Source organism: Pseudorca crassidens, chromosome 8 (assembly GCF_039906515.1).
Source record: "Pseudorca crassidens isolate mPseCra1 chromosome 8, mPseCra1.hap1, whole genome shotgun sequence".
NCBI lineage: Eukaryota > Metazoa > Chordata > Mammalia > Artiodactyla > Delphinidae > Pseudorca > Pseudorca crassidens.
In genome coordinates, this window is record NC_090303.1 from 30,408,364 (window position 1) to 30,428,111 (window position 19,748).

The 19,748-nt window shown below is 36.0% G+C and overlaps 2 long non-coding RNA genes across 6 annotated transcripts in view; one reads left to right on the forward strand and one right to left on the reverse strand.

The window, feature by feature from the left end:
- LOC137228942 (uncharacterized) overlaps positions 1-19,748 on the forward strand; it is a 544,864-nt gene that overhangs the window by 428,004 nt on the left and 97,112 nt on the right. For all 5 annotated transcript variants that reach the window (XR_010945425.1, XR_010945423.1, XR_010945422.1 and 2 more), the window contains one exon: positions 12,243-12,325. This is a non-coding gene — a long non-coding RNA (uncharacterized lncRNA). The remainder of the gene's footprint in view (positions 1-12,242; positions 12,326-19,748) is intronic.
- The window catches only part of LOC137228943 (uncharacterized), a 172,512-nt gene that overhangs the window by 2,345 nt on the left and 150,419 nt on the right, over positions 1-19,748 (reverse strand). The gene's annotated exons all lie outside the window — the stretch shown is intronic.

Below are 19,748 nucleotides of genomic sequence, written 5' to 3' on the forward strand. Positions count from 1 at the left end.
AAAACTGGAAAATAAAATTTCCACAACATCTATGACATCAATTTATCTTTAAGATGGACACAGGAACAACAATTAGTTTGGAAAGTGTAAAGATAAAGGCTGGGGAAAATATCTTTGAGATTTAGGTACATATATTATTTATCCAGTTATTGGAAATTTACAGTATGAAAAACATTGTTCTAGGTCCTGGAAAAAAACAGGAAAGAGGAGCAAAACAAAAAAAGAGTCTGCCTAAATGGAACTTACATTCTGAAGAAAGAGCTTTAAAAAATAAATTATAAAAGCACAGCATGTCAATGGCTTCAAATGAAACAAAAACAATAATATTAATAAAAGGGACAAGTAGTGTGTGTTCATTATGGATGGGTTTGTTTCATACAGACTGGTCAGGAAGACCCAACTGATTAATTAGGTGACATTTATCAAAGACATAAAGAAAATAAGGAAATCTACAGAATTTTTGTTTTACTACAGAGTGAATTTTACTGTAAGTACAGTTAAAAAATAAATTGAAAAATAAAAGAATGAGTGATGATCTGGGTCAAAAGTACGCCAGACAGCTTGAACATCGGGTACTATATAGCCCAAAGGTAGGAGTATGTTTGAGATATATATATATATATATATTTTAGGATGATCAGTGACCCCAGTATACCTGGACAGGAGTGAGTAAGGGGAAGGTAGTAGAAGTAAAGATACAAAAATCATAGGGAGACAGATCATGCCAAGTCATCTAGGCATTTGGAGGACTTTTGATTTTACTCAGTTGTCTAGAAAGACATTGGGACTTTTGAACTAAGGGATGATTTGACTATTTGACTTCTGTTTTAAAGGATTCACACTAGTTACTAAGTTGCTGGTAGACCAAAGAGAAGAACACGATCAGAAGATAATTGGGTAATTAATTAGATAAATAATTTAACCAAAATGATGATGTTTTGGACCTAAGCATTGATATTGGAAATAGCAAGGAAAGGTCAGATTATGGATATACTTTGAAGATAGAGCCGACAGGATTATCTGATGGGATGTTTATGGGGTGAGTGATTATGAGAAGAATCGATGATTCCAAAGTTTTTAACTTTAGCGACTTAAATGATAAGGTTGTTTCTGCCTGTAATTTGGAAGGAAGAGGTAGAGTAAGTTTGAGGAGAAAGATGAGGCTTTTTACAATTTTGAATGTATTCATTCAAGTCATCTCTTGAACCCCCAAGAGATTCTGAGTAGACAAGTCAAGCAGGCAAGTCTATGAATGATTCAGACCAAAAAGAGAGTAGCCTGATATAGTTTCTTTGGGTTAATGGAACAGCGCTGTATCCTTATTGTGGTGGTTATATGGATTTATACATGTGATAAAATCTTACACCACTATGCACCCCCCCAAAATGAGTGCATATAAAAACTGATGAAACCCAAATAAGATCTGTGGTTAAGTTAATGGTTCTGTTCTAATGGGAATTCCTGATTTTGATCATTGTATTATTTGGATGGATAGTATTATTGGGGAATCTGGTCAAAGAGTACAGGTGAACTCCCTCTGCTATTTTTTCAACTTCTGAGTCTACAGTAATTTCAAAACAAAAGGTCTGAAAATGTAAAATAAAATGGGGATGGACTACTGAGTATGAGTTTTAGCAGCATACCACATGTACAAGTGCTCTTTTAATGGAGTAGCTGTTTCACTGCCTCCATGGCAAAGATTTCTATTGGTACAGGAAAGAACACCCTGCTTGAACTAATTTATGAGAAACTTTGAAGAGGGAGATTGGAAACAACTAAGTATACAGAAGAAATTTCAGGAATTTTGCTGAGCAGAGAAACTGAGTGTTAACTGGATAAGAATTAAGGATCAAGAGACTCTTTTTTTTAGGTTGGATAAATTATACAGCTTTATATTCTCATTGGAATGATCCAGTAGAAAGTTTAGAAGGTTGAACTTAGATTCAGGAGGGAGAACACGATTGTTGGAACTGTGTCTTTAAGGAGAGAGGAGATGGTATCTGATGCTCAAGTGTTGGCTTTGGCTTTATATCAGATCACAGGCAGATATATCCATAGCCAGCTAGCTATCTGTCTGTCTCTATATTTTGTTTAGGCGAGTGATATAGTTGAAAAAGTGAGAATATCTTGTAGGATTGAAAGATAGCATTAAGTTCCCATTTGAAACTAGTGATCGTGAATATTACATAGGGTATGTTGTCTTAGTTTTGATTTCTTTTTGTCATATTCACTGGTGCGAATTTACTATGGCTGAGATTTTGCTCAAGTTTCTAACAAAGTAAGAAGGAGTGGGCAGGGTAGTTTGGGATATTTTCTGGAAAGTGAATCTAATGATTATTGCTGGAGTCTAAGCTAGGTAAGAAGGAAATTACGGACTTTTGAGCAGTTTTACACACTACAGCTTGGTCGCACTGTTTGCGCTTAAATTATCTCTGATACTGCTTAGTATATTCTTTGTAAATCCATTTTGGAATCAGATTAGGATCCTGCCTATAAAATCCACATTGATTTTCATATGTTTATATATATCATCGTGCCTCTGAAGCCAAGTAAATACAGGCATTTTTTGTAAGATAGAAATTCGTAGACTAAATTTTTTAATTCCCCAATGCGTAATAACCAGAGAGGTTAAAATGGTACATGTCCTCCTAAAAGAAATCATCACTTGTATTCAGATCGTCTTTGAAAAAAATAAAATAGGTTATTATGTATGTAAACTTGCAGGCTGATAGACCACACTTTTCACTGCTTGCATGGCAAGTGAAGATTACTAATGGTACAAAAATAAAATTGTACTTTGGGGAAATTCCTTGGTGGTCCAGTGGATAGGACTTGTCGATTTCACTGCCGAAGTCCAGATTCAATCCATGGTCAGGGAACTAAGATCCCGCCAGCCACGAAGCGTGTCCAAACAAAAAAAGAAGGAAAGTTGCATTTTGGTGTCAATGCATATCTTTTTTTTTTTTTTGAGTTTCATTTTTTTTTAACATCTTTATGGAAGTATGGTTGCTTTACATAGTTGTGTTAGTTTCTGCTGTATAACAAAGTGAATCAGTTATACATATACATATATCCCCATATACCCTCTCTTGCATCTCCTTCCGACCCTCCTTACCCCACCCTTGTAGGTGTCACAAAGCACCAAGCTGATCACCCTGTGCTATGCGGCTGCTTCCCACTAGCTATCTGTTTTACATTTGGTAGTGTATATATATCATTGGTACTCTCTCACTTCATCCCAGCTTACCCTTCCTGCTCCCTGTGTCCTCAAGTCCATTCCCTACATCTGCGTGTTTATTCCTGTCCTGCCCCTAGGTTCATCAGAACCATTTTTTTTTAAGATTCTATGTATATGTGTTACCATACGGTATTTGTTTCGCTCTTTCTGACTTACTTCACTCTGTATGACAGACTCTAGATTCATCCATCTCACTACAAATAACTCAGTTTCATTTCTTTTTCTGGCTGAGTAATATTCCATTGTATATATGTGCCACATCTTCTTTATCCATTCATCTGTCGATGAACACTTAAGTTGCTTCCATGTCCTGGCTATTGTAAATACTGCTGCAGTGAACACTGTGGTATATGCTTCTTTTTGAATTTTGGTTTTCTTAGGGTATATGCCCAGTAGTGGGATTGCTGGGTCATATGGTAGTTCTGTTTTTAGTTTTTTAAGGAACCTCCATAGTGTTCTCCACAGTGGCTGTATCAATTTACATTCCTACCAACAGTGCAAGAGGGTCCCTTTTTCTCCACACCCTAGCCAGCATTTATTGTTTGTAGATTTTTTGATGATGGCCATTCTGACTGGTGTGAGGTGATACCCCATTGTAGTTTTGATTTGCATTTCTCTCATGATCAGTGATGTTGAGCATCCTTTCATGTGTTTGTTGGCAAACTGTATATCTTCTTTGGAGAAAGGTCTATTTAGGTCTTCTGCCCATTTTTGGACTGGGTTGTTTGGTTTTTTGGTATTGAGCTACATGAGCTGCTTGTATATGTTGGAGATTAATCCTTTGTCAGTTGCTTCATTTACAAATATTTTCTCCCATTCTGAGGGTTGTCCTTTTGTCTTGTTTCCTTTGCTGTGCAAAGCTTTTAAGTTTCATTAGGTCCCATTTGTTTACTTTTGTTTTTATTTCCATTTCTCTAGGAGGTGGGTCAAAAAGGATCTTGCTGTGATTTATGTCATAGAGTGTTCTTCCTATGTTTGCCTCAAAGAGTTTTATACTGTCTGGTCTTATATATAGGTCTTTAATCCATTTTGAGTTTATTTTTGGGTATGGTGTTAGGGAGTGTTCTAATTTCATTCTTTTACATGTAGCTGCCCAGTTTTCCCAGCACCACTTATTGAAGAGGCTGTCTTCTCTCCATTGTATATTCTTGGCTCCTTTATCAAAGATAAGGTGACCGGACTTCCCTGGTGACGCAGTGGTTGAGAGTCTGCCTGCCGATGCAGGGACATGGGTTTGTGCCCCGGTCTGGGAAGATCCCACATGCTGCGGAACGGCTGGGCCCGTGAGCCATGGCCGCTGAGCCTGCCCGTCCGGAGCCTGTGCTCCGCAACGGGAGAGGCCACAACAGTGAGAGGCCCGCGTACTGGAAAAAAAAAATAAATAAATAAGGTGACCATGTGTGCATGGGTTTATCTCTGGGCTTTCTATTCTGTTCCTTTGATCTGTATTTCTGTTTTTGTGCCAGTCCCATATGGTCTTGATTACTGTACCTTTGTAGTAGTCTGAAATGAGGGAGGCTGATTCCTCCAGCTCTGTTTTTCTTTCTCAAGATTGCTTTGGCTATTCGAGGTCTTCTGTGTTTCCATACAAATTGTGAAATTTTTTGTCCTAGTTCTGTGAAAAATGCCAGTGGTAGTTTGAAAGGGATTGCATTGAAACTATAGATTGCTTTGGGTAGTAGAGTCATTTTTCAGTGTTGCTTCTTCCAATCCAAGAACATGGTATAATCTCTTCATCTGTTTGTATCATCTTTAATTTCTTTCATCAGTGTCTTATATTCTGCATACAGGTCTTTTGTCTCCTTAGATAGGTTTATTCCTAGGTAGTTTATTCTTTTTCTTGCAGTGGTAAATGGGAGTGTTTCCTTAATTTCTCTTTCAGAGTTTTCATCATTAGTGTGTAGAAATGCAAGAGATTTCTGCGTATTAATTCTGTATCTTGCTACTCTAGCAAATTCATTGATTAGCTCTAATAGTTTTCTGGTAGCATCTTTAGGATTCTCTATGTATAGTATCATGTCATCTGCGAATAGTGACAGCTTTACTTCTTCTTTTCCAATTTGGATTCCTTTTATTTCTTTTTCTTCTCCAATTGCTGTGGCTAAAACTTCCAAAATTATGTTGAATAATAGTGGTGAGAGTGGGCAACATTGTCTTGTTTCTGATCTTAGACAAAATGGTTTCAGTTTTGCACCATTGAGAACCATATTGGCTGTGCATTGGTCATATATGGCCTTATTATGTTGAGGTAGGTTCCCTCTATTCCTACTTTCTGAAGAGTTTTTATCATAAATGGATGTTGAATTTTGTTGAAAGTTTTTTTTGCATCTATTGAGATGATCATATGGATTTTATCCTTCAATTTGTTAATATAGTGTATCACATTGATTGATTTGTGTATACTGAAGAACCCTTGCATTCCTGCGATAAACCCCACTTGATCATGGTGTATGAACCTTTTAATGTGCTGTTGGATTCTGTGTGCTAGTATTTTGTTGAGGATTTTTGCATCTATGTTCATCAGTGATATTGGCCTGTAGTTTTCTTTTTTTGTGACATCTTTGTCTGGTTTTGGTATCAGGGTGATGGTGGCCTCGTAGAATGAGCTTGGGAGTGTTCCTCCCTCTGCTATATTTTGGAAGAGTTTGAGAAGGATAAGTGTTAGCTCCTCTCTAAATGTTTGACAGAATTCGCCTGAAGCCACTGGTCCTGGGCTTTTGTTTGTTGGAAGATTTTTAATCACAGTCTCAATTTCAGTGCTTCTGTTTGGTCTGTTCATATTTTCTATTTCTTCCTCGTTCAGTACGTTGTGCATTTCTAAGAATTTGTCCATGTCTTCCAGGTTTCCATTTTATTGGCATCTAGTTGCTTGTAGTAATCTCTCATGATCCTTTGTATTTCTGCAGTGTCAGTTGTTACTTCTTTTTCATTTCTAATTCTGTAGATTTGAGTCTTCTCCCATTTTTTTTGATGAGTCTAGCTAATGGTTTATCAATTTTGTTTATATTCTCAAAGAACCAGGTTTTAGTTTCATTGATATCTGCTATTTTTTCCTTCATTTCTTTTTCATTTATTTCTGACCTGATCTTTATGAATTCTTGCCTTCTGCTAACTTTGGGGCTTTTTTGTTCTTTCTCTCATTGCTTTAGTCTAAGTTTAGGTTGTTTATTCGAGATGTTTCCTGCTTCTTAAGGTGGACTTGTATTGCTATAAACTTCCCTCTTAGAACTGCTTTTGCTGCATCCCATAGGTTTTGGGACATCATGTTTTCATTGTCATTTGTTTCTAGGTATTTTTTGATTTCCTCTTTAATTTTCTCAATAATCTCTTTGTTATTTAGTAGTGTATTATTTAGCCTCCATGTGTTTGTATTTTTTACAGTGTTTTTCCTCTTATTGATATCTTGTCTCATAGCATTGTGGTCAGAAAAGTTACTTGATATGATTTCAGTTTTCTTAAATTTAACAAGGCTTGATTTGTGACCCAATATATGATCTATCCTGGAGAATGTTCCATGAGCACTCGAGAAGAAAGTGTATTCTGTTGTTTTTGGATGGAGTGTCCTATAAATATCAATTAAGTCCATCTTGTTTAATGTATCATTTAAAGCTTGCATTTCCTTATTTATTTTCATTTTGGATGATCTGTCCATTGGTGAGCTGAGTTGTTAAAGGCCCCTACTATTATTCTGTTACTGTCAATTTCCCCTGTTATGGCTCTTAGCATTTGCTTTATGTATTGAGGTGCTCCTGTGTTTGGTGTGTAAATACTTACAATTTATTATATCTTCCTCTTGGATTGATCCCTTGATCATTATGTAGTGTTCTTTTATGTCTCTTGTAATGGTCTTTATTTTAAAATCTATTTTGTGTGATATGAGAATTGCTACTCCAGCTTTCTTTTGATTTCCATGTGTATGGAATATCTTTTTTCATCCTCTCACTTTCAGTCTGTATGTGTCCCTAGGTCTGAAGTGGGTCTCTTGTGGACAGTATGTATATGGGTCCTGTTTTTTTATCCATTCACCCAGTCTATGTCATTTGGTTGGGGCGTTTAATCCACTTACATTTAAGGTAATTATTGATATGTTGTTCCTATTACCATGTTCTTAATTGTTTGGGTTTGTTTTTGTAGGTCTTTTCCTTCTCTTGTGTTTTCTGCTTAGAGAAGTTCCTTTCTCATATGTTGTAAAACTGGTTTGTTGCAGCTGAATTCTTTTCACTTTTGCTTGTCTGTAAAGGTTTTAATTTCTCCTTCGAATCTGAATGAGATTCTTGCTGGGTAGAGTAATCTTGCTTGTAGGTTTTTTCCTTTCATCACTTAAATATATCCTGCCACTCCCTTTTTACTTGCAGAGTTTCCGCTAAAAGATCAGCTGTTAACCTTATGGGCAATCCCATGTATATTATTTGTTGCTTTTCCCTTGCTGCTTTTAATATTTTTTCTTTGTATTTAATTTTTGGTAGTTTGATTAATATGTGTCTCGGTAGGTTTCTCCTTGGATTTATCCCGTGTGGGACTCTCTGTGCTTCCTGGACTTGATTGACTGTTTCCTTTCCCATATTAGGGAAGTTTTCAAATATAATCCCTTCAAATATTTTTCAGATCCTTTCTTTTTCTCTTCTTCTGGGACCCCTATAATTCGAATGTTAGTGTGTTTAATGTTGTCCCCAAGGTCTCTGAGACTCTCTTCAATTCTTTTTGTTCTTCTTTATTCTGCTCTGTGTTAGTTATTTCCAGTATTTTATCTTCCAGGTTACTTATCTGTTCTTCCGCTCCAGTTATTCTGCTATTGATTCCTTCTAGAGAATTTTTAATTTCATTTATTGTGTTGTTCATGATTGGTTGTTTGCTCTTTAGTTCTTTTAGGTCCTTGTTAAACTTATCTTGTATTTTCTCCATTCTATTTCCAAGATTTTGGATCATCTTTACTAACATTACTCTGCATTCTTTTTCAGGTAGCCTGCCTATTTCCTCTTCATTTTTTGTTGTAGTGGGTTTTTGCCTTACTCCTTCATTTGCTGCATATTTCTCTGTCTTCTCATTTTTTTTAAGTTACTATGTTTGGGGTCTCCTTTACACAGGCTGTAGGTTCATAGTTACCGTTGTTTTTGGTGTCTGCCCCCAGTGGGTGAGGTTGGTTCAGTGGCTTGTGGAGGGGACTGGTGCCTGTGTTCTGGTGGATGGGGTTGAATCTTGTCTTTCTGGTGGGCAGGGCCACATCATATTTTTGGGTGTCCGTGAACTTAGTATACTGATTTTAGGCAGCCTCTCTGATAATGGGTGCAGTTTTATTCCTGTCTTGCTAGTTGTTTGGCATGGGGCGTCCAGCACTGGTGCTTGCTGGTCATTGGGCAGAGCTGGGTCTTAGCGTTGAGACAGAGATCTCTGGGAGAGCTCTCACTGATTGATGTTCCCTGGGGCCGGGAGGTCTCTGGTGGTCCAATATCCTGAACTCGGCTCTCCCACCTCAAAGGCTCAGGCCTGATACCAGGCCAGAGCACCAAGACCCTGTCAGCCACACAGCCAGGTGTACATGGGTATTTTCTTGCCTTTTGACAAGTCTGAGGTCTTCTGCCAGCATTCAGTGGGTGTTCTGTAGGAGTTGTTCCACATGTAGATGTATTTTTGATGTATTTATGGGGAGGAAGGTGATCTCCACATCTTTTCCTCTGCAATCTTGAAGGTTGCCCCTTTGTTTCCTTTGTGCTTGGTCCAGTTTCACTTGCTCACAGGGTGCTGAGTTTGAAGGCCTTGCACTTGTCGCTTCAGACCAGAGCTCCTCGTGCCAAATGGCTGCACCCAAACCCTCAGCCCCATCAATGCATAGCTTGAAAAAAAAACAAAACAACTAATTTTTAAACCCATAAGAGCACTGATAAAAATATATTTTTACTACTGACAATATATAAGTATTTTTTCTTATTGGAAGTATGTCCTCAACCCTTTTTGCCCTAACTTACAATAACTTTTTATTTCATACATTTTAAGTGATTTTAAAAAGACTTTTTAAAATCAGTCAATAGGAATTTATTGTGGCTACTATGTGGTCCAGCACCATGCGTGCCAACTAGGAAGAAAACAGGAAGAGCTAATTGCAAATAACAGTTATTAATTGAACATTTATTAGTAAGTTCTGTGGTATGTTATTAATGCCTAACATTGGAGAAAATAATTAGATCATGTACATTAATGTCTTCCTTTTTAGTTAGAGTTTATTTTATGGGGCTAAAGGTAGTTGTCTCCCTTAATGATCAAGCAAAGCAATAGGGTAAAAAAATCACCTTTGCAGTTTCTTGGTGCAGTGTCTCTGTGTTATATCTTTACCTTCTACTGGGTAAATGCTGCCTCAGAATTTGCTACCTGGTCATAAAGAGTCTAAACATAGGCATAAAATTTGTGCTTGTATATCCTCATGCTTACAAAATCCACATATAAGCTGTTGAATTTTGGAGATGATATGGTAATTGCTACCTCACCAGAGACTAACTAGAAACCCTTATCTGAAAAGTACAGTAAACCATATTTTGATATAAGTAGCTCTTATTATAGTCAGGTCTCTAATTACTGCCTGCCAGTATGCCTACATGCAGAGAAAATTTTTATCTAGGTCAGTATGAATTATTATTAGTAGGCAATAAAATTCCAACTCAACAACTACCACCACACAACAAAACAAAAATAGAAAAGGAACCAAAAATAAAAAGAAATAAGAAAAAAATAGCTTATACCTCAAAATTCAAGCTTAAATAAACTAAGATTTTTTTTTTTTTTTTTAAGAAAATCTCCCTAACTTGGGTGCACTGAGAAATGGAGACCAATTAAAAATATTTGGTTTGGCTAATCATACTTTCAGTAAAAGAAACATGATTATGCAAATGGTATCCTGAATTTAAAACCAAGCACTTCATGCCGTACTACATTCCTGGGAACACTGACCGTGGATTCTGAGAATGCCAGAAAATAATTTGGCATCTCCACAGTCTGAGGCTGAGACTCAGACTTGCCACTCAGACAGAGCTATGTGATCTTGGCGGGTCACTTCATTTGCTCTAAACCTGATTTTACCCAGCCACAGGGTGTGGTCATAAATAATGAAATGTGCTAACTCCTTCAGAAGACTGCAGATTGGGATCAGTGGACAATAATCATAATCCTAGTAGCTTACACTTTACATACTGTTTCTGATGTGTTAACTTATTTAATCCTCACAGTAATCTTATGAAGCAGGTAGTGTTATGAGGTTCAGTTTTCAGATGAGAAAATTGAGTTTCTGGAAGGTAAAGTAACTTGCCTAAGATATTCGAATATTAAGTAGCAGAGTTGAGTTTAGACCTGTGGTTATCTGGCTTCAGGACTGTAGAAATTAATTTATAAAATATGAAGATTTATGCAAAGCCTCATTATTTTCTTATTGAATAAGTTCATAGCAATTGTCATGCTGACCAGAATGATATCAACCACCAAAAATCCATTCCTTGAATTATTTAAAAAACACTAGAGACATATGAGAGGATTACAGAAAGATGCTACAGCCGCCCTTCAGTACTCTTGTGGCAGTAATCAAATGACAGGAAAAAGAAAATCTGTGTTCTAGGTCGTCTGATTCCTTGAACAATTTTGCAAACATTGAAAGTTTGACAAAACCCAAACTTAAATTGCCTCAGAAGTTTTTATCCATTTATTCTTTAAAGTATCTGTATTTCTAGGAAACTAAAATCTCCACTTGTCTAATTCAACTTGTCAAAATGTTTCTAAGGGCTGTGTGCTATTGTAGAATATTTATGATGATTCTTTGAGAAAATAAAGTGTTTTGACTAGAGGAAAAAAGTGAAATAACATGAGTTGCTTTAAATACCATTTTACAGAAGGTCTGTTTGGTTGCAACTTGATCTCATATATCAAATCAGTTACATATCATTCCTTAGCTGTTTTATGCTATTAACAATGACCATAATTTATTCAATACTAATCACGTGCTAGGACCCATATTAAGAGTAACTGTAATATTCTCAAGCCTCTGGCTTGGATTATTCTCTGGTTCCCAAGCCTTGCAGCTGACCTTTACTTCCTTAATTAGCTAAGACTCTTTCAGCTATACGTATGAAGAATATAATGAAAATTGGTGTTAGCTAAATAGAAAATTTAATGGCTCCTATAAATGAAAAGGCCAGTGGTATAGCAAATCAGGTCAGCTGGCTCTAGGGACTCAGAGCATCTTTGAGAAACTAATCTTATCTTTTTCCCCTCTCATCTCTTTATTCTGCTTTCTTCTGTATTGTTTTTGTTAATCGTTTATTGCATAGTCTCTCTTCCAGTAGCTTCTGGCTTACATTCTAACAGCTTTTCAACCATCACAGGAAAGATTGTTTCTGTTTTTAGTAGTTTTAGCAGAGGTCTATATGGTTGTTTCTTTTTTGACCTGGTTTGAGAGAGAACATTTTACCTCATTCTGTGACTTGCAGGTGAGACTGACCACTGCATGACACAATCACAGACAAAAAAAAGCCCTTCATGTCCCAATTCACAGTAATGGCTCACTTACAAGATCATCTCCCAAGCCAGGTCAATGAGAAACAATCTGGGGTCATTACTGAAACTACAGGAGAACAGAATAAATACTTACTGACAAGTTCAAAAGCTGTTAGAATATCACTTGGTATGTATGAAACACTTGGGCTATACATACACTAAAAAAAGTCATTAATCTGAAATTCAAATTCAGCTGCATGTTCTGTATTTTATTTGTTAAATATGGCAACCTTACTCAAGACATTATTTGCCTATATGATAAATTAATATTTTCAAATATGTTAATATGCATGTCCTAAAGGGGGCACTCATAAATAAAATGATAATAAACTAATAAGCCAAACAGTACATGGCAAGAGTGGCATTTTCTGTGTGCCAGGAATTATTCAGAAATCTTTTCATGCAGTAACTCACGTAATCTTGTAAAAACCCTATGAAGTAAATAAAAAATTTTATCATCTTTATTTTACAGAGAAAGAAATTTGGGCACAGAGAAGTTAAATAACTTGTTGAATGTGAAACAACCAACAAGGATGGAGACAGTATTCAGCCAAGGTATGTGGCTTCAGAGAGTTCTTACAGGTAATCCCTTTAATCCTTTTGATAGTGTCATCTCTATTGCATTCCGGGGTGATTAACAAAGCTACTCCAGGGACCACCAAACTTCATATACATACATATACATATATTCATTCTTTTTCAGATTCTTTTCTCGTATAAGTTATCACAGAATATTGAGTAGAGTTCCCTGTCCTAAACAGTAGGTCCTTGTTGGTTATCTGTCTTATATATTGTAGAGTGTGTATGCTAATCCCAAGCTCCCCCATGTTTCCCCTTTGGTAACTGTAAGTTTCTTTTCAATATCTGTAAGTCTGTTTCTGTGTTGTAAATTAGTACATGTGTATCATTTTTAAAAATTAGATTCCACATATGAGTGATATCATATGAATTTGTCTCTCTCTGTGTGACTTACTTCCCTTACTATGATAATCTCTAAGTCCATCCATGTTGCAGCAAATGGCATTATTTCATTCTTTTTTATGGTGGAGTAGTATTCCATTGTATATATGTACCACATCTTTTTTATCCATTCCACTGTTGATGGACATTTAGGTTGCTTCCATGTCTTGGCTGTTATAAAGAGTGCTGCAGTGAACATTGGAGTGCATGTATCTTTTCGAATTATGGTTTTCTCTGGATATATGTCTGGGAGTGGGATTGCTGGATCATAAGGTCATTCTATCCTTAGTTTTTTTAAGGAACCTCTTTACTGTTCTCCATAGTGGTTGTACCAATTTACATTCCCACCAACAGTGTAGAAGGGTTCCCTTTTCTCCACACCCTCTCTAGCATTTATTGTTTGCAGACATTTTAATGATGGCCATTCTGACCAGTGTGAGGTGATACCTCATTGTAGTTTTGATTTGCATTTCATTAATAATTAGGGGTGTTGAGGATCTTTTCATATGCTTTTTGGCCATCTGTATGTCTTCTTCGGAGAAATGTCTGTTTAGATCTTCTGCCCAATTTTGGATTTGGTTGTTTGGTTTTTTATTTTTTTTGATATTGAGCTGCATGAGCTATTTGTATACTTTGGAAATTAATCCCTTGTTGGTTGCATCATTTGCAAATATTTTCTCCCATTCTGTGGATTGTCTTTTCATTTTGTTTATGGTTTCCTTTGTTGTACAGAAGCTTCTAAGTTTAATTAGGTCCCATTTGTTTTTGTTTTTATTTTCATTACTCTAGGAGGTGGATCCAAAACGATTTTGCTGCAATTTATGTCAGAGTGTTCTGCCTATGTTTTCCTCTAAGAGTTTTATAGTGTCCAGTCTTGCATTTAGGTCTTTGACCCATTTTGAGTTTATTTTTGTGTATGGTGTTACGGAGTGTTCTAATTTCTTTCTTTCACATGTAGCTGTCCAGTTTTCCCAGCACCACTTATTGAAGAGGCTGTCTTTTCTCCATTGTTTATTCTTGCCTCCTTTATCAAAGATAAGGTGACCATAGGTGGGTGAGTTTATTTCTGGACTTTCTATATTGTTCCATTGATCTATATATATGTTTCTGTGCCAGTACCATACTGTTTGGTTACTGTAGTTTTGTAATATAATCTGAAGTCAAGGAGCCTGATTCCTCCAGATCCGTTTTTCTTTCTCAGGATTGCTTTCTGTGTTTGGTTTTGTGTTTCCATACAAATTTAAATTTTTTTTGTTTTAGTTCTGTGACAAATGCCATTGGTAATTTGATAGGGATTGCATTGAATCTGTAGATTGCATTGGGTAGTGTAGTCATTTTGACAATATCAATTCTTCCAGTCTAAGACCGTGGCATATCTTTCCATGTTTGTGTCATGTTTGATTTCTTTCATCAGTGTCTTATAGTTTTCAGAGCACAGGTCTTTTGTCTCCTTAGGTAGGTTTATTCCTAGGTATTTTATTCTTTTTGATGTGATGGTAAATGAGATTGTTTTCTTAATTTCTCTTTCTGATCTTTCATTGTTAGTGTATAGGAATGGAAGGGATTTCTCTGTGTTAATTGTGTAATTTTGTATTTAGATTTCTCTGTATTAAGTTTACCAAATTCATTGATGAATTCTAGTAATTTTCTGGTAGCATCTTTAGGATATCTCAGTATATTATCTTGTCATCTGCAAACAGTGACAGTTTTACTTCTTTTCCAATTTGGATTTCTTTTATTTCTTTTCCTTGTCTGATTGCTGTGGCTAAAACTTTCAAAACTATGTTTAATAATAGTGGTGAGCATAGGCAACCTTGTCTTGCCCATGCCCATATCAATCTTAGAGGAAATGCTTTCAGCTTTTCACCATTGAGAATAATGTTAGCTGTGGGTTTGTCATATATGGCCTTTATTTTGTTCATGTACGTTCCCTCTGTGCCCTCTATCTGGAGAGTTTTGGGGTTTTTTTTTTTTTTTTTTTTTTTGTGGTACGCGGGCCTCTCACTGTTGTGGCCTCTCCCATTGCGGAGCACAGGCTCCGGACGCTCAGGCTGAGCGGCCACGGCTCACAGGCCTAGCCGCTCTGCAGCATGTGGGATCTTCCCGGACCAGGGCACGAACCCATGTCTCCTGCATCAGCAGGCGGACTCTCAACCACTGTGCCACCAGGGAAGCCCTCTGGAGAGTTTTTTTAATCATAAATGCGTGTTGAATTTTGTCAAAAGCTTTTTCTGCATCTACTGAGACAATCATATGGTTTTTATTCTTCTGTTTGTTAATGTGGCGTATCACATTCATTGATCTGTGCATATTGAAGAATCCTTGCATCCCTGGAATAAATCCAACTTCATCATGCTATATGATTGTTTTAATGTATTGTTGGATTTGATTTGCTAGTATTTTGTTGAAGATTTCTACATCTTTGTTCATCAGTGATATTGGCCTGTAATTTTCTTTTTTTATGGTATCTTTGTCTGGTTTTGGTATCAGGGTGATGGTGGCCTCATAGAATGAGCTTGGGAGTGTTCCTCCTCTGCAACTCTTTTGGAAGACTTTGAGAAGGATGGGTGTTAGCTCCTCTCTAAATGTTTTATAGAATTCACCTGTGAAGCCATCTGGTCCTGGACTTCTGTTTGTTGGAAGTTTTTTAATGACTTTTTCAATTTCAGTACGTGTGACTGGTCTGTTAATATTTTCTGTTTCTTCCTGGTTCAGTCTTGGAAGGTTGTGCTTTTCTAAGAATGTGTCCATTTCTTTTAGGTTGTCCATTTTATTGGCATAGAGTTGCTTGTAGTAGTCTCTTGTGATCCTTTGCATTTCTGTGGTATCAGTTGTAACTTCTCCTTTTTCATTTCTAATTATATTGATTTGAGTCCTCTCCCTTTTTTTCTTGATCAGTTTGGCTAAAGGTTTATCAATTTTGTTTATCTTCTCAAAGAACCACATTTTATTTTTATTGATCTTTGCTATCATTTTCTTCATCTCTATTTCATTTATTTCTGCTCTGATCTTTATTATTTCTTTCCTTCTAAAACTTTGTTTTTTGTTCTCCTTTTTCTAGTTGTATTAAGTGTAAGGTTAGGTTGTTTATTTGAGATTTTTCTTGTTTCCTGAAGTATGACTGTATTCCAGTAAACTTTCCTCTTAGAACTGCTTTTGCTGCATCCCATAGGTTTCAGATTGTCATGTTTTCATTGTCATTTGTCTCTAGGTATTTTTTTATTTCTTCAGTGATCTATTGGTTGTTTACTAGCATATTGTTTAGGCTCCACATGTTTATGTGTTTTACAATTTTTTTCCTCCCTGTAATTGATTTCTAACCTCATAGCATTGTGGTTGGAAAAGATGTTTGATATGATTTCAGTGTTCTTAAATTTACTGAGGCTTGTTTTTGGCCAAAAATGTGATCTATCTTGAAGAATGTTCCATGTGGACTTGAGAAGAAAGTGTATTCTACTGCTTATGAATAGAATGTTCTATAATTATCAATTAAGTCCATCTGTTCTAATGTGTCATTTAAGGCCTGCATTTCCTTATTGATTTTCTGTCTGGATGATCTGTCCATTGATGAAAGTGGAGTGTTAAAGTCCCCACTGTTATTGTGTTACTTTCAGTTTCTCCTTTTATGGCTGTTAGCATTTGCCTTATATATTGAGGTCCTCCCATGTTGGGTGCATATATATTTACAATTGTTACATCTTCTTCTTGGATTGACTCCTTATTGATTATGTAGTGTCCTTCTTTGTCTCTTGTAACAGTCTTTATTTTAAAGTCTACCAAGTGCAGTATTATCAATAAATTAACGAGACCCATTTGCCCTATTAACACAAAATCCAGTATCTCTTCCATTCCCAAGTAATGTCCTAAAAAAGGAAATCTAACTTCACCTGTAGAGAACTTGTGTTACCAAGTGTCACAACACTTGTTTCTTGTTGCTGCTCTGTAACTTTAGAAGATCGTTCCTTAATACTGGGTTAGATCATGTTTTATGGTATTATATAGCCACTTATTGTGGCCCTGTATTCATGCACAGAACTCAGTGCTTCTACAAGAGAAGAATTCAGATGAGCCATTGGTTTTCCATGCTTGGGGTCTCAAACTTCAAAGTCTTAATCTAAATATTTTTCTGCACCCTGGGGAAAAACATGATCTCCAGAACCACTCTCCACTGTATGGACCAGAATAGCCATAACCCTTCTAATTCACTCACGAAGGAAGTGAAGAAAACTTAAATTAAAATCTAGCAATCCTTTCTGGTTGGTCATCCTAATACATAGATTAGACTTTCTACCCATCACTCTCTAAAATCTAAATGTTCTATAAATATTGCAGGTGAAAACATGTGTAACTAAACTTCATTATAACAACTCAGTTCCAATTCTGTTCTCTCAGAAGAACATATTTTACAAAAGCTGCTGCTGCAGCTCAGTGATCAACAGAATTAGTCAGAAGTTTTAAACTAGATTCATTTTTAAATTTTCTAACGAAAGGTTGACATTTTTTTGACTGCTTAAATACTGCTAAAATATGCATAACCTCCTGGCTGATTTCCTACATGTCTACTAAAAGGGAAGTCATTTTATTATTGAAAGTATCTGATTAAAACATACACAATCTAGGTGGTCTTTTATGGTCAATTTAGATGCCAAATACATATATGTATATGTATATCTACATATATCTATGTAAAACCAAAGGTACCTTTTTAATCCATTCTGAAAAAAGTATCAGTACTATTTAGCAAAAGAATTTGGTGAAGAAAAATTAACTTACTGAAATGTGTTATATATCTTCATTTTCCCAGCTCTCTTCTTAAAATACCAATGTTACAATACAACACAGAGTCACCATAATTTTATGAAAAATACATTTTTTTAACAAACATGTTTACCTGCTAAACAGAAGGCATTTATGCTTGCCAAGATAGGCAGAGTTTTCAAATACATTTGCAGCCAGCCACTTGCTACTGGTCCTGCCAGAGGAGCAAGTGAGACAGACACAGTGCTGTGCCTCATTGTCATTCATTCTCTTCCTTCCTTAGCACCCCAGCTAGCTGCTGGGTAAGGTAGGACTTGTCTCAGGATGGAGCATCTTGGCTTTTTCTTTACAAAAACGCCTGGGTAGGGAGCTGAGTTGATACAGAAATAAATGGAAGAAAACCCTATAAGGATGTAGTTTCTTAAAGTGAATCTTAGCCCCCTGCATTATGATCACCAGTCTTCTTTGTAAGAAATATACATTCTCTGGGACTACATTGGATCAATTATTCCAGATCTCTCTGAATGGAACAGAGGAATTGATAACTTAAAGATTTAAGGCAATCCTCTAAGAATAAAGTATTTATATACCTTTTTTATGACACTGATCTATAGGGTGTTGAAAACCATAGTATCAACTTGGCACATGATTCTGAAGAGTAATGTTTATAAACATATGTAGTCAGGTAGGTGTGGGTTCAAATCTTGACTTTGTCACTGAGAGCTGTCCATTACTTAACCTCTTTGAACATCAGTTCCCTGAATTGAGACAATTGAATGAGAACAAGTAAAGCAATTAACACAGTGTCTGGCACATACTGAGTACTCAATAAATATAAACCACTATTATTATGAAAAAATATCAAACATATTACTAAGCAGAATTCATAATAAGCATGGATTTCTGTTACAAAATAAGAGATTTTAAAGAAACGTTTCATTTTAATCTGGCACTTTCTTACTATGCTTTAATCTACTCTGCCCATATTCACCCTTCTTTGGAAGGTTTAGGGAGGTCTGGTCTGTGGGAATAAAGACTTTTTCTATTTTTTTCTTCAAAGCATTGCTATTAACTAGTCCATCCTTTCTTTGAAGTCTTGCTATTATTAGTGCTTGCTATTTTCTAGTCCTTTCTTTGAAGTTGTGCTATTGTAAAGGCCCCGGACTCACCATGCCTTAGAAAATGACTAATGCTAAGTAAAATACACTTCAGACTAAGTTAGACACCAGAATGCCAAATCATTAATTTTAAAGAGAAAAAAATAAATGTCAAAAGGATTGTGAATATACTCATATTGGCATGATCAGCATATTCTTTCTCTTAGTCAAGTTATAGAGAAGCCAAATATATTAAGACAGTATTTTTATTTAAAACGAAAAATCGTATTCACAAAAAATAAAATAAATACCAGAAGCAAAGTCTGTTCTACGATCAGAATACGTTTGAATCAGGAGGACATTGTCCTAAAAAGGACATTGACTCAGAACAAAAGGAATTCCATAAACCAAATGTTCATGGCGATAGGTTGTGGTATAATTTTGCTGCAGGTTCTGGAATCCTACAATTTTCTATAGCCATTTCCACTCAGGATTTAGCTTTGTCATCGACACTGGCAACTTTGAAATCCATTAGTTAAGATGTCCTTTCCTGTGGACAACAGATACAAGATCACCTCAAAGGTGTCCTCTTTATTGGTGTTTTTCTTCCCTTTTATTTTTCTTTGAAAACTGCAAGACATATTTTTTATAACTTTAACAAAGTTATTTTTAGTTTGATTAATACATTAAGCTGGGAAGACTATGACCTGTTCATGAGTCTTGCTCTGTCTTAAAAAATACTGTACATTTGTCTGTCTCTCTCCAACCTTCCATCCTAGTTTGGTTCACTAAAAAGACCTAGAAATAATAACAGCCCAGTAGGGATAGGTACCTGTGTCCCCAAAACTGTGAACTCTGAAATGCTGTAGCAACTAGTGCATCTTAAATTACTGGCTGACTCCAGGACTGGTATATGAAATGTTCAAGGTGAGTCGGTGATATTGCATCACAGCACAGAAACAATAAATGTCTGATAGTGATATATCAAAAGGACTTCGGGACTAAAAGGAAGGAACTCCCACAAAGATGGGAAAATTTGTGCAACAAATGTAAAATCAGGTTCTACTTATTAATATACATGAAATATGTATTTTAAAGCATTGAGTTAATAAGGATACTTGAAGAGAAGATATAGTAAAAGAAAAGAGAACAATAATAAATAA